The sequence below is a fragment of the Thermobia domestica genome, chromosome 9 (assembly GCF_964235325.1).
Source record: "Thermobia domestica chromosome 9, izTheDome1.hap1.1, whole genome shotgun sequence".
NCBI lineage: Eukaryota > Metazoa > Arthropoda > Insecta > Zygentoma > Lepismatidae > Thermobia > Thermobia domestica.
In genome coordinates, this window is record NC_137462.1 from 18,021,663 (window position 1) to 18,038,414 (window position 16,752).

Consider the following 16,752-nt stretch of genomic DNA (forward strand, 5'->3'; position numbering starts at 1 on the left):
GAAATTGTAGTCCAAACCATAACAGATTATCCTCACAGGAAATCTCAGATTACTTGCTGTTGGATTCAAGGACATCCGTCTCAAGTAGCACAGGAAACCAGACTCATCTCGAGAAACTTGAGATCTTCTTAACGCAGCAGAAAACCAATGTTCATTTTCCTTTTGCTTTTGCTGTTTCAAGTGTCCATTCTGTATTATTTCAGTCAATGTTCAAATAGTTGTACACGAGTCACAAACGTAGAAACCGGTTTATATTTCATATCTTAGTTCGACAGGCTATCTTAATAGGTTCCAAGATTTGTATATTTTCATTGTAAAATTTAGTGTACTTTAAAAATGGTTTCCACTAAGCTTTAACAATTTTCACATATACAATACGTGCAGAATATTTTGCGACAAAATCATCAAATTTCACACGTATTACCGTATCAGCTCTAAAGTTTATTTCGCTCTTAGGCGCATAATGATACAGAACCTGTTTCTTATTCATAAATAGAATATGTCAATGTTCTAACATCAACATACGAATTCGACAATTAATTTGAACTTCAGTGTTCGGGCTGTATATTGCAATCCGTTAAGAGTCTATGATCAGCAAACCATTATGTGACTATCTATTTTAAATAAAAAGTGTATTAAAAACCCAGTGTATTAATATGTTAAGAACGAACCAATAAATTATATCTCTACCAGTGAATCAAGGAAAGCCAGTCTATGTTCAGTTATAAGGAGTTACATACACATTAACAATATTGTACGCATATATTAAAAGTTATGTTAATTACAAGTGTATCCACCTGATGGGAGCTCATGTGGTCGGGTTTCCTAGATTCAGGTCTCATATAGCCTCATTGCTGAAAGGGACGCTAAAATCAAATCAAACAAGTGCATCTTGGGGGCGGGGGGGGGGCTTACGTATTCATCAGTGCAGTTCATATGAAGAAAAGTGTGAAAAGTGTGTTCTACTTCTTAAAAGTTGGTGCTGAGGTTATGTGAAGTGTGTGTGTTTGTGTTTGTGTGTTTTAAGTGATTTCTCTACAGAATGAAATTATCAAATTCATTTCAGCCATTCATTTAAAATCTTTCCTTCGGGACAAACCTGATGTTTTACATTGTTCCAGAATTGGTAAGTACCAGATTTATAGTCTAATTTCATTCTAAATGAATATTGCTAATTTCGTGACTTTTGGATATTTGCATAAACTTCGTGATATTTGGATATTATTTCGTGATATATCGCTTATTTCGTGATATTTGGATAAACTTCGTAAAGCAACGACGTTAGTATGGGTTGTCGACTTTAAATTTTCTCCCTTTGTTTTTGATTGGCTGCTTGATTGATGTTTATTGTCCCTTTCGAGCATGAATGATATACGAGACGTGACCTGCTTCGTTGCTTAACCCTGGAACTCCAGACAAATTTTTATATCTTTGTGTACCAGTCGGGTCCAATGGACCCACAGTAATATATTGAGACCCTCTAGCCATATAATTAAATTTTTGGGAGAAAATGAACAACGAAATACTATACAATATCATTTTTGCAATGTATTTATGACGAATTAATAAAATACACATCGTAGTTATCGTAGTTATACCGTACACTAGAAATATGGTAACTTACCAGTATTACTATTTCTTTATATGAGCTCAAATAGAAGTTCTAATTATTAGGCATAATGAAATAGTCATCCTTTTACATACACGTAATAACAACATTAGATTACAAGTAGCAAATATTTGCTTTCCAAAAACTGAAAATTATGATCCCTTTGCCTTTTCTTTTGCATTTGTTAAAGCTAGTGTACGAGACATTTTTCACAAACAACTCTGCTGTGCCCAGAACACACAATTGTCTTGCATTTGGTGTAGAAGGCTCTTGTCTTGCGATCCCATTTTGATGGGCAGATCCCGCATCGAGCTTTCTTTTTGGATGACTCTCTTTCCGTGAGCTGATCAGTTTCTATGTGGATTCTCTTCTGTGGAAAGTCTTTTCCAATATGGGCCAATTGTTTGCAGAGAGAAATCAGGAAGTTACAGTGTTTCAATCTGTGCCTCTTGTCTTTCTTCTGTAGTGGCAAGAATATAATATAAGCGTTGAGTGCGCTTATATCAATCATGTTGAAGAATATTACCAGAAGCAATATTCTTGTCATTCGCTTTGTGCTGTAATAGCGGGTCATCTGGTTTATAGTGTCCACGCCAGACTTTGTTTTGTTATAGTAGAAAATTACTTCTGGCTTTTTCTCTGCTGTAGAAGTGTCAACTTCTGGGGGGTTATGCACTGTACTCCGAAGAGTAACTGTTTTGTACTTCTCTGGACAATACGAAACTATCATGGCATCCTGTTGGAATCCAAACAAGCTGCTTCCTACAGCCCTACTTTTATCCGCTTTGGTAGATGAAGTTGGGAGTTCTGGCTTACTCTTCCGTACAGTTTCGACGTAGGTGAGTTTTGTTCCTTCAATTTACGTGCAAGAGAAAGACTTGTAAATAAGTTATTCCCAGTAATATTTCTACCACTTCCAGCAAATTCTTCTGTCAGTTGAATAACGACTCTTTCCCCTTGATTGACTTCTCTTCCCTGTTCTGGACTTTTTCCGCTATATATTTGCATCTTCCACACATATCTTGTGGTGCTATCACAAATAACCCAGAGCTTTATTCCATATTTACCCGGTTCACTTGGTATGTATTGCCGAAAGGGACAACGTCCACGAAAAGTCACAAGCTGTTCGTCCACCGTCATGTTATCTCTGGGAATATAAGTATCCTGTAGAGTTTTAACGCAGTCTTCAAACACTACAGGAATTGGAGATAGTTTATCATCAGGTCTTCTTCTGGCGCCTGAGCTCTGCGTCATCAAAACGTAGAGCGGAATTGATTTGTTGAAAACGATTACTGCTCATAATGGAATTGAAGATAAGTCGACCGTTTTAATTACTCCAGAGTTGCCAAGTTTCTTCATTCTTTGATTTGTATACCCCAATAAGTATTAGCACGCCGATGTATTTCTGAAGTTTCTCAACACTAACAGGTTTTCACTCACGAGGAAATTTTATCCTACCTTCCTTGTTAGTCCACTTGCGAATTGTTTCCAGAATGTTCCTACGAAAAATAGACAAAAAGCAGATTTCTCATCATCAACTTCCCTGTTAGCATACCGAGTAGGACCACGGTCCTTTCTAGTTACATTGGCAGCACCAACACGCCCGTGACTGGTAGTGAAGGGTACTAAATTGCAATGTTCTAGGCCACTTCTAGAGCGGAAAATTGCTTCATCTTGCACGTCGCTGTCACTAACATCAGAAAAATCACTCTCACTTGCAGATAACTCTAATAATTCACAGTTCACTTCTCCATCATCTGTCGAATCTCCAAAAAAGTTCTCCTCTTCTGCCAACAGACATTGGCGTATGTCATTATCGGAAAGTCGGCCACGCGCCATTATCCTCAGACACTAAATCCAATGACTAAAAGAAATGTGCACTGGCTGGTTTAGAATATATTATAGGTAGAATTTTATAATATACCCCTGAAAAATAGTGTCAGGGAGAAACACCATAAACCAGTAGACATTACGTACAAAAAGAATAATTAGTTAGGAAAACTTAGTAAAACTGCATTAAATTACTTTATAATTAAAACATTTTTAACCATAATACTGATAACAAAGAATAAAGAACACGCTGACGTTAATTCTGTCATCTATGATCCACAATGTAAATCAAAACCAAAGTTGAACCAGTATTCCTACTTAAAGTATACAGTGGGTCCACTAGACCCACCTGGTACACAATGCTATAATTTTTATATATACTACCTGACTTAAAGTAACAAAGTATTTCTGAAATAATATGGGGGAGGAGCACCATAAAGAAAAAGTCACGGGATATTAGCGACCACTCACGAAAACTTTCTCTGTAATTAATAAACGAAAAGTCACATGGGTCCAATGGACCCGTTTGGGATTCCCAGGGTTAAGTACTTAAGATGCGAACCCTTGGTCAGGCCTGTCTTCTTTAGACTCGGAGCATAATCGTGGGACGTTAAACAATAATTTCATATCATTTTTAATTTCACTACTTGAGTATATATATATATATATATATCCGAGGCATGCTTCCTTCCCAGGAATCGAACCAGGATCCACACATATGAGAAGGACACTTGGTCATGAAGGAGTACTGTGTTTTCTTTATGCTGCATCAATAGCTCTACAAGCGTGGATAAAAATCTAAGGGTTTCATTGGTTAAATTGACTGACTGGCTTGTATCTATGTCATTTGAAATGAAAATAACTTAAGAGTCTTCATCCCGGCGAAATTAAAATACCGCTAATTTTACAGTAATTGTGTGATATCTTCAAATAGATAAAAGATAATTGAAATATGGAACAAGAGCGCCCTAAACAATATTATTTTGCGTGAGGTACTGTTATCACAAGTCACCTAGTGGCTTTCCGTTTTCAGTTGTTTAGAAACGCAAAAATAAATGCCGATTTTCAAAATGGCTCGAAATCGAAAGCAGATAAGTGAGTCGTGATAACGGTTTCTCATGTAAAATAATATTGTCTAGGGCGCTCTTGTTCCACATTTCGATTATCTTTTATCTATTTGAAGATAACACATAATTACTGTAAAATTAGCGGTATTTTAATTTCGCCGGGATGAAGACTCTTAAAACGAAATTTTTCAGTTTAACGTCTCATAACTATGTCCTTTAGGCTAAGGGAGACGGATGATTAAGGCAAGGAAATGATTGATGGAAGAATTGGTGGAATGCTACTGTGTGAGGAAACGGGAGTACCCCAAGGAAACCCACAGACACAATGTTGTTCTTGGCTATATATACAGAACGAGAACAACGGTTTGAAGTGGCATCTAAACCAGTATTGTCCTCTCGATGCTCTCCCATCGGGAATTGAACCCAGGACCTCGTGCATCAAAGATCAGCTCCTAGAGGAGAGATGAGGACTTCAATAGCTGGAGAGCTATCAAATACTTATTACATTTCGAAACAGATGACTAAATATGTAAAAAATAAAACTCGTAGTTCTGTCTTCTTTAGCTTAGCGGGCATACTCGGTAAAAAAAATGTAATGAATTCTTTCAGTTTAACGTCACGCGATTATGCCCTTTCGGCTAAGGGAGACTAATGATTGAGGCAAGTGAATGATGATGGTAGAATTGGTGAAATGAAAATGTGGGGGGAAAACGGGAGAACCCCGAGAAAACCCGACACGATGACCACACTTGTTCGGGGATCGAACCAGGGAGTCCACGTACCAGAGATAAGCGAGCACTCTACCACTGAGCCACCGTGCCCATACCCGAGGGACGTTAAACTAAAGAAAAAATACAACTCGTAGTTGTTCTGAAAGAAATATATTTCCCCCCTCTATTATCATCAACGTGGGGCCGCGGTGGCTCAGTGGTAGAGCGTTCACCTCTGGTGCTTGGCGTCCCTGGTTCGATCCCAACCCCCTCCAAGTGAACTTTGTGGTGGACAAACACCGTGTGCGTGGGTTTTCTCGGGGTTCTCCCACTTTCTTCATTCCACCATTTCATTCATTACTCATCATCACCGTCTCCTTTAGCCTAACCGGCATAAGCGTGGGACGTAAAACTCAAAGATTTCATTTCATTTTTCTATTATCATCAAATGCTTAGTACTCTCAGAACTCTCAGAACAAAGAAAGTAATATATGACCGTCGGTTCATACTGTACATAATCTTCGTTGTTTTTCAACTACTGCTCACTGGAAAATTTAGAGTAATTGGTACTATTACATGCGGCAACGTAAACAAGATAAACTAATGTTTACTATATTTCGCACTTTAATGAACAATACGTGAAGCTTGTACGTAAAGCATTACTTCTGAAGATATCTCCATTTAAACAAAGATTCTTTATCCAAATGAGTACAACAGGTTTTCATTTTTGTCTCTTTCAACATCACAAGTATCAAGCTTTGCAATTATAATTTAGACAGTGGCTACGTGAACGGTATTTGTTCCTGCTTTCCGCAACCGATAAGGAAATATGACGTAATTGCTTATCTTTTACTACGTCAGTCATTAGTCTAATGACGTCCATACAATACATTTTACCTGTAACCGAATGCGTGAACGGTAGCCGGTATCGTGCAGATTACTAATTTCCCAATCATCATGTTATGGTTACGAATGCAGAGCATTCTGGAACAAACATCCTAATGGTTTCAAAGCTTATATTCAGTAATTACGTTTACAGTTTATCCACCATTACTGCATACTTTGACAATAGATCTGTATAATGCTATATATTACGGCTACAAATATAGCGGCTGCTCAGCAATAATATGAAATCAAGGAACTGGTAGGAAACTGACAGCAGAATTTTTTTGTGGGTTAATTTTGATTTAATTTTAATTTTCAGCGAGGCTATATGAAAGTGGACGTTCAGCTTAATGTAGGATCCGAATCACATGAGTTCCCGTTGGCAATCGAACTCAGGCCTCCCGATCCGACCCGACCCGTGACCCGAATTGACTGACCCGACCCGACCCGACCCGAGTGACCCGACCCGTGATCCGATCCATTTGACCTGACCCGACAACCCGACCCGAGCTGACCTGATTGACCCAATCCGAATAACCGGACCCGACAATCCGACCCGAGCTGACCCGACTGACCCGGCCCGAGCTGACCCGAAGACCCAACCCGAGTATCTTGACCCGACAACCCGACCCGACAACACGACCCAAGTTGACCCGAGTTGACCCGACCCGTAACCCGACTCGAGTTGACCCGACCCGTAACCCGACTCGAGTTAACCCGATCCGTTTGAGAGCACTAGCCACAAGGGAGCTCTATACTGAATTAATGATATCCATTACTCGGACTTGAATATTTATTTGTTTTATTCTCAATCAAGGTACCATCACTGGACTATTTCAAATAAAATTTCATACTTATTCACCCTCCCATAGAAAAATAATGCGGTAATTTAGAACACAGACTATACAAAAAAAAATGATTTAACTCACTACTGTTTGCTCTCACTGACACTGGCGTTGTAGTTATCTTTCAGTGCAATGTTTCTTCAGACAGACGTACACAAGAGAGAGAGAGAGACAGTCGTGCTTATATGAATTATATTGGTAGCTTGATTTATGAATCGTGTATGTGTTTGTTTCGTCGTCTCTGGCTCTGTTTGGGCCACTCCTAGATCACCGGACCTGACTGCTTCCAGACCATGTGAGTCACGAAGGACCTGATCTGTTCCATAACTATAGAAATTTCGAGTATTGTGAGCATCATTAGGTCACCTAAGTCTTAGATCTCAGAAAGCTCCCTTATGGCTGTGTGGGTAGCGCAAGAGTCATAGGAATAGGAGAACCGGGTTCGATTCCTGTTCAGTGGTTCGGAGCTTATATTAACTTGTAGATCTATAATAATACAATCCATGGCTTTGGATTGGATATTGAAACAAAACAAATACTGGGCAAAGCTTCAACGCCCACTGTATATTAAACTATAATGTGTTGCAGTTTCGGATATCTACCATATCCTTCCCCCATCAGGAAGTCACGGTCGGAAAGAAGGATTGCCGCCCTCGACGGTGGCGGGCCGCCGGAGGCAACCGGCACCCGTCCGCGGCGGCACGACGACCTACTTGTTCAAATTAGCCGACCTTTTGCCGAGGCGGCAAACGGTCGAAAATCGTAAAATAAAATGCCCTTTGCCGACTCTTTGCCGACTGTTACCGACTATCAGAGTCGGCAAAACACTCGGAAAGGCCTCTTTCCGACCCTCTGCCGACTCCTTATGCCGGCCTCTTTTCGACGGCGGCGCTGACGCATTTAATGCTTATTTCCGGCTGTTTGCCGACTACTCGGCAAGGCAACTGTTCGTCGCGGTCGAAAATTGCGCGGAAAGGCGCCGGTGTCCGGCGCCAGCAATCCGACTGCGGCATCTGGCCGGCATGGACAAATTGTCCGACTGTAGGCGGCAGGATCCTGATGGGGTCATCAGACACTATAAAGATACTATAGAACATAATTGAAAATACAGACATATTTATAGTAATTCTAATGAAAAATCTCTAAATTCTGTTGGGTGAAGCCTTCAACTAATCTCGTAGGTCCTCGTATCCAATTTCCAACCAATCACGTGCCACCATTTTTGGTCCTTATAAGGACCTTTATCAATTTCATCTTCCTGTCTATGTTATCCAAAATTCTCTGCCATAATTCATTAATAGGTAAGCCCCCTGTCCAGTTCATAAGCTTATCTCTTTCCACCTTCTTTATCCGATCTCCTTCTATGCACTTTCTTATTAACATTTTCTTCCCATCTCCAATACTTCCGTCTTATCCCAATTAATTCCGTGATTAGTCTCCTTAACATGTTTGTATATGGCATTGGTATCTTTGCTCCTCCTCACATCATCTTTATGTTGTTCTATCCTTTCTTTCATTCTTTTCCCAGTCTTTTCTACATATCGCAATCCCCATACCATACCCTGTAGATTACTCCATGTTTCTCTTCGTTAATCTTCTAGGTGTCTTTTCTATTTTTCTTCTTTATTGATTTCAATAAGTTTTCTCGACTCCTTCTATAAGCCCTGATCCCTCATTTCTTAAGTAACTTCTTCAGTTTCTCCGTTCCTTCTCCCATACTTTCTTCCCCCACTCTCATCCTCTTGCTTCTTCTTTCTCCCCCTCTTCCTCCTCCTGCGTTCTTCTTCCCTCTCTAACTTCTTCCAACCGTTCATCTCTAACTGTCTGTAGAATTTCTCTATGCTCTCCTTCTTTCCTCCAGCATTTCTATTAGATCCGTACGATTTCAGCCGAACTCATACGATCTTTCCCGAAGTTCGTACGGTGATAGACCTTGACCTGCTTTTTTAAGTGTATGAAATATATTGTGTAGGCCTATGGCTCCTGAGTTACGGACGGTCGAATTCTGTGTTGTATTTTCGAAAGCAAAAATTCATACAACGAACTCATCTGTTTAAGATCAAATTTGGCATGGTTTTAGACCTTCACCTGCTTTATAAGAGTATTAAATATGATGCAGTGAGAGTGAGGTTTAAAAAAAATGATTCAATGTTTCAAGAATAGGATTCATCGGTGACGATTTCAGGTAATGGACCGGCGAGAGGTAATTTACCCCTCTCCGGAGTTACGAAATCCCCTGGGGCCATACTTTCTACCGTGCCCAAACTAAATTCACAGTATTCTTGCAGTACTATATTTCACTCCTAGTGTATTGAAATAAACCCTGGGGGAAACTTTCTGAAATCATCATTGCGTTTCATCTTCGCCTTTACAAATTATTGAAACCGGAAGTGGGGGTCGCGGTGGCTCAGTGATACAGCGTTCATCTCCGGTGCTTGGGGTCCCTGGTTCGATCCCAGCTCGCGCCGTGTGGACTTTGTGGTGGACAAACATCGTGCTCGTGGGTTTTCTAGGAGTTCTCCCGTTTCCTCCCACTTTCTTCATTCCACCATTTCACTCATCTCTCATCATCACCGTCTCCTTTAGCCTAACTGGTATAACCGTGGGACGTAAAACTTAAAGATTTCATTTCATTTCAAACCGGAAGTGGTAGCTATATCTATTCAGTGGTGTACGCAGAGTTCCAATAACGTTCATCCAATCAAACTTACTTTCTTTCAGGATAAGCGTGGTTTACACATTATGTATGAATCTATAGACAGACAAAAGCCATTGTGATTGGAACAAAGCGGTCGGTGTCAACTATAGAAGTAGGAGGGGAGAAAATAGAACAGATGACTAGTTTTCAATATCTGAGTAGTATTATTAGTGATGATATGAAGTGTGAAAGTGAAATAAAAGCTAGGATATTAATGGCGAAAGAAGCCTTTAGGAGGAAGAAAAGTCTTTTTTTGTGTGACCTTCAATAAAGAGTGGAGAAAAAGACTTATAAAATTCTTCGTGTGGAGTGTTGTACGGTATGGGCCAGAAATATGACCATTACACAAAAATGATGTAAAACGATTGGAAGCCTTCGAAATGTGGTTATGGAGAAGAATGGAAAGAATTAGTTGGGTCGAACGGAAAACGAATGAGAGGGTGTTAGAAATGGTGGGGGAGAAAAGAACACTTTTAGATATTATTAAGAAGAGGAAGAGAAACTGGTTGGGACATTTGCTAAGAAGGAATTGTATCATGAGGGATATGCTAGAGAATATAGTGGCAGGAAAAAGAAGAAGGGGCTACAATCAATTTCATGCTATCAAAACAGAAAAATCGTACGTTAAGGCGAATAGGTTAGCGGAAGATCATGGAACATAAAAGCTTCTCAGTTGCGGCAAGTGACATGATGTTATGAATGTTTATTTTTTCATAATTATCTTGAACAAGGCGGTTAAACCTCAACCCCCTCCCCTTTGTGTACGCCACTGCATCCATCACTCCCGTTTTAATATAAGACTGATACAGGTTTGATGTCTACTGTAGTATTATAATATTGTGAAATGTAACTTATTAGTTTCTTTTTCAATTCCTTTTCCTCCCCCAATGAACCAAACGAAGTTCACTCCTTGACTACTAGATGGCAGCACTTCTAATGTAAAAGTATAATTTAAAGCTTTTATCTCACTATATTTATGCAACGCATTTTCTCCCGATAATTATGTTGCTGCTGAGTTGTTTGAGCTGTTACATTCCATTACAAATATTTCTGCTTAAATCAGTCATTTTTTTTTATTCTATAGAAATCAGTGCTTAAGAATTTCATGTTGTATCTTGGAAACAGCTTCAGTTGTTTTCGACATCATGCGTTGTGATTTTTTTTATTTATTTATTTATTTATTTATTTATTTATTTATTATTATTATTATTATTTATTTATTTATTTTTTTTATTTTTTTTGTTAATTTGGATTACGCTGTGAGCGACAACTCTTAAAAACTGAAAATAAATTAGAAATGTTTGTATTCCTATTTCACTTTGTTCTAGACGAAATTCAAAATGTTAAACATGAAATTTGCCCTCACAGTTATCCTAGTAGCTAGCGGTTGTACACTCATGTCCAAAATTATTGTCGCATGTCTATAAATATGTTGTTGTAGAAATATAATTTGATAACGAATTCGCCCGGTATTTCTTAAACTCTTAGTATCTGTATAATCGACAAAGACAAGTATATGATGAATTTCTTGTCAAAAGAGCAGTAAATAAGAAGAATCAAACGAAAATAAAACTTTCTTGTCCATTTAGCAACACTTTGTTTTACTCATTCTAATTTTCGTATTTATAATTCTTTTCCAGTGAAATTTACCACAAATATACATTTCCCGATTATACACATAGTATCAGTATTAAAAGTAACCTGCAAAATCATTATCAAATTATATTCTTACAAGAAGACAGTTATAGATATGCGATAATCATTTTGGACATGAGTGTACCTCTGGTGGGACCCAGGTTTGATTCCCAGTGAGAGAGCATTGATGTTTGAACGTATTTTAATGATTCGAATTCCACATTAAAGTGTAGTTCCATGTCTCATATAGCCACGATACTGAAAAGAGGCACTAAATTCCAATCAACCAACTGTAAGTAATCTTTGCGTCCATACAGTGTTGCCAATAGGTGCCTTGGGAAATTAGCAAAACGACGTACATATTTTGATTTAAAATGGCTAAACTTTGGCTAAAAATTTACCTAAGGGAATTTAACAATAAAAAAAAGGAAATATGTTTCCTAACTCTTATATGTACTCACTTAAAACTCACTGTAACATTTTCCTTAACATTCCGAAACTAAGTATTTAGTAACCAAGTAGAACTTCAAAAACAATGAAAGATATGTTTTACTTCCCACGATTATGCATAGTGAAGGAGACGGGTGTTTATTAAAAGTGATTGTTTGTAAAATTAAATTTTTGTGCTCTTTCTCCGGGAATCGAGTTGAGTTGAGTTGATTTTGAGTTTAACGTCCCGTTTCAGCAGCAAGGCTATATGAGACGTGGACCTACTGATTAACGTGGAATCCGAACCACATGAGCTCCCGCCGGGAATCGAACCCGGGTCTCCCGCGCCAAATCTCCGGGAATCGAACCGGAACCACTCTAGCCATTGGATTAACGGGAAGAGCTTGGAAAAGACAATAGATCCCCATCAGGATGCTGCCGCCTACAGTCGGACAATTTGTCCATGCCGACCAGATGCCGCGGTCAGATTGCCGGCGCCGGATACCGACCTCGAGCAGTCGGCAAACAGCCGGAAATGAGCATTAAATGCGCCGACGCCGCCGTCGGAAAGTTGCCTTGCCGAGCAGTCGGCAAACTGTCGTAAAGGCGCAGTAAATGCGCCATCCCCGCCGTGAAAAACAGGCCGGCATAAGAAGTCGGCAGAGGGTTGGAAAGAGGCCGTTCCGACTGTCTTGCTGACGGTGACGATCGGCAACAGTCGGCAAAGGACATTTTATTTTACAATTTTCGACCGCTTGCCGCCTCGGCAAAAAGTCGGCAACTTTGAACAAGTAGATTGTCGTGCCGCCGGGGACGGGTGCCGGCTGCCTCCTGCAGCCCGCCACGGTCGACGGCGGCAATCCCTCTTTCCGACCGCGACTTCCTGATGGTGATCACAATGCTAATTTTAGACCCTTCTAACTCCCTTTGATATAGCGCTCAGATTTTTTTATTTTTACTAATCTCGGTTAGTATTTTACGAATATATAAGATATACCATGTCTAAATCCCCTATTGTTGGGTGAGAACGTTTACTTCTGAGGCTTGTATTATTTCATACACAGAAATTACCATGCTCCTTAAACATTTTTTTCGACAGATTGCAGCATCTGTTTGAATATTTATAACAAATAAATATCCCTAAAAGATATAATGGTAAATTTCCAATTTTCATTCATGAGATACGTATACGAGAACACGATTCATCAAGTAGCATTCTTTGTGAGTAAACAGTTAATTTTGTGGCTTCATAACCGAGAGATTCCTAGTTCGAAAAATTGGCTGCTTTAAAATTTATCGTATATTTTCAGTATTAAGTTTGTATTGAACGTGGACCTAAGGCTTAGACCACCAGCCGCACATTGAGAAAAAGGACAACCAAGTTGAGACAGAGGGACGCAGGAGAGGATGCGGAGAGGACTTTGTCTAGCACATGCTAGACTCAATACGCGGTACGGTGCTTTGCTGCATTACGCACGGTACTGTACCTCGGCTACGCAGTTCTGTTTGCTGATCAATGTATGACCAACCTTCACATGGAATCCGAACAATCTCCTCCTAACTGAGTGACTTACTTGCCAGTTAGTCCTGGGTTTGACTTCTTGTTGGATTGATTCAGATGCAAATTCAAGTTCCCCTTCTTTAAAGAGTAGGTTGGGGTTCCACTTTAAGCAGTAGAAGTCATCTTATAGAGCCTCGGTGCTGAACTCGTTAATCTCAAATCAATGCAATCCAACCGAACCACATGAGCTACCATCTGGAATCGAGCACGGGTCACCTGTGAGGAATCTCTGTATTTGTATCTCTGGTAAATATGTTTAAGTGTTTAGTGCATATTTTAATATCTTACACACGGTCTATATTCATAAACAGAAACAGGTCCTTTTTATTTATAAGCAAAGGACAAAAGTCCTCATTATCATGAGGCCATATCACAAAAGAAAGACACTAGCGCCATCTCTGTTTAAAAGAAAAAGTGTATAAGGGTTGTTAAGGGGTCCAACATCAGTCTCGGCTAGTCAAATCTCCTCTCTTAGCTTGCATAGAGTTCTGAAAGAAATCTAACCTAACCCAAGATTCTTTAGCTTGCTAGCGATCTGAAGTTTCCTGCCCACTTAGCTTGCCTAGAGCTCTGTGGGAAGTCAAATCCTCTTTTAGCTTCCTTAAAGCTGTAAAGTTATGGCTATACAAGGATGCGTTTCTGATGCGTTACCACCCTCAGCGACCGCGATCTAGGTGGCTACTCGGTAATTTTACTTTCACCAGAGTTATAAATCATACTGTGAGCCAGTTAGGATTTCCAGGTCATACTGCCATACCCTTATTCTCATTCATGCGAATCAGGAGAAATAACCCTATTGTGTTACATAGATTTTTCGGTGATTAGCTAATTTTTCGGAATTTCCTTGTATTTTTGTGAATTTTCTTTTCTTATAGGTGCACGTACTTCTTAATAGCAGAGTTCCAATACTCTACACAACGCATCCTCCAAGCAGTTGTTTCTTGCTTTAAAAAAATCACCATGCTTGGAACAAGTCTTTCCTTTTTTTCCCCCTTCCTTTAGACATCTTTTACTGATTCCGAAACAGCAGATGGTCTATTGTTACGAAACGCACCAAATACGCTCGAGCCGACGTATTCTGCACGTTTTTTATTGCTTTCGCGTTTCTAGCGCATTGTGATTAGTCATCCACACTTAAATACATGGTCAGCGTTTCCCAAGCGTACGCATGAGGCATAAAAACGCATTGCGAACGCATTGAGTAGCCGTGCACTAAAATATTCTAACCCTAACCACTTAACTTGCCTAGAGCTCTGTGGTTTTCTTGCCCACTTAGCTTGCCTAAAAGCTCTGCAAAACATCAACCTTTGCTTGCCTAAAGCACTAAAATTATCTAAAACACTTCCACTTAACAGTTAGCTTGACTGGAGCTTTGAGAAATATTTCATTAGCTACTTGGACCTTGGGACATCTATTTACATAAATGACATTTAAAAAACTTTGCATTGGTCCTTGGACCACAATTAAAGTCATTTTATGATATAATTGTATATAACAAGATTTTTATAATAAAAGGGTTAATGAAGAAACAGCAAATCCCATACTTATTAGGGATGGCCACAAAGTTTCGGTTCCGGGGAACCGGTTCCACGAGGAACCCGTTCTCGGAGATACGGTTTTCAGTACCGGATCTGGAACCGGTTCCGGACTTGGATCCGAAAACTCGGTTCCAGAACCGGATCTTAGGAACCGGTTCCAGACCTGGATCCGAAACCCCGGTTCCAGAACCGGATCTTGGGAACCGGTTCCAGACCTGGATCCGAAGAACCGGTTCCAAACCTGGATCCGAAAAACCGGTTCTGGAACCGGATCTTCTAGAACCGGATTCGTTCAGACCCGAAAGCCGGTTCCACCAGGAACCGGTTCTGGTCATCTCTAATACTTATTACTTTATTAAGGTAATTTTACAATATGATTCGGTTCCTGTGTCACATTGTAGATCACATCTTTATCTAACTCGATACTGAAACGGGTTCTTAAAACTACCCGCTAGTCTAGTGGCTAGTGTGTGCGCCTTCCATACACGGAATCCCGGGTTCGATTTCCGCTGGTTTGAAAACTACCTCACACTGCAGGACGACGTCTCATATAGCTTCATTGCTAAAATGGGATGCTAGAATACAAAATAAGAACTACAACAATATATAGCCTCTATAGCGAGAAGTGGCGTCAAACTTTCAATACCTATCATTATTGTTAAAATTTGTCTGCCTAAACTATAATGAAAAATATGTGTGCTGAACATATTTCTGAAAGGAGGGCTATAACGTTCATAGGATATATATATATATATTGTAAATTAACGACCAGGTTATCAGTGGCAGATCTAGAAGGTAAAAACCGGGGGGGGGGGGCGCCAGGATCCAGACTATGATAGATACATCATGCGTTTAATATAAACTTTCAAATATATGTAAATAATAGCTTCAATTATTTTTATCACTCAAAAAACTGCCAGCCCTGGGCTAGATCCGCCACTGCAGGTTATAGAGTCTGGCCAATATACAGGGTGTCCATAAAATACTGTCATACTTTTGAGTGGTATTATGTCGCTTTGGATAATCGTATTTAAATGAAATTGGTCACATTTGAAAGAAAAACTCATTTTTTTTTACTATACCTCATAGACATTGAATGTGGGCCCCACGAGTAGTGATGCAGACATCAAGACGATATTTACATTCACGCCACACACTCTCCAACGTATCTGATGAAATGGACTGGATGACAGCACTGATACGAACTTGCATTTCTTGTAGGTTTTGACGCAATGGGGTACAGACACAATCCTCTACGTAACCCCATAAAAAGAAGTCAGCGACTGACAGGTCAGGCAACTTAGGCGGTCACTTGCAGAAGATATTATCATAATTCCTTGTGGGGTCGCCATAACTTCTTAAAACGTATTCTTTAATAAGAGCATGTAACGTATATAGGAACCATCATCTAAAATGTAACTTATTATTCTTATATTTTACATTTAGCTCACAGTTCGTATAATTTTAAAATATATCAACACGATCAAATTACATGAAGTCAAACACGTCACCTTGCAACAACATTACCTTTTTATTATTCTTTTCACAACTCCGTTAATAATAATAATTTCTCCTTATGGTTGTCATAGCAACCTTAAGATAAACAACTATCTGCTGTTATGGTAACTAGTAGTACAGTTTATACATATAAAATCAACATAGATTTTCAGGTGCTACGATTGAATCTTATTTCCTTTTATTTTGAATCAGTAATATGTTCTCTTTTCTCCTCCTTCTTCTACTCAATAGATTGTGTACTTTTACGCACCGTTGTCCAAAATCAAGATACGAAGATGGAAGTAATTTATCGCATATATATACAATATCGTTGTAAGCAAAACGAAAGGAAATAAATTTACGTTAGCACACAGGGTGTCTATCGGTCACAAAAGTCACGAATGTCACGAAAAAGTCACGAAATCAGAAAACGGTCATGAAAGTCACA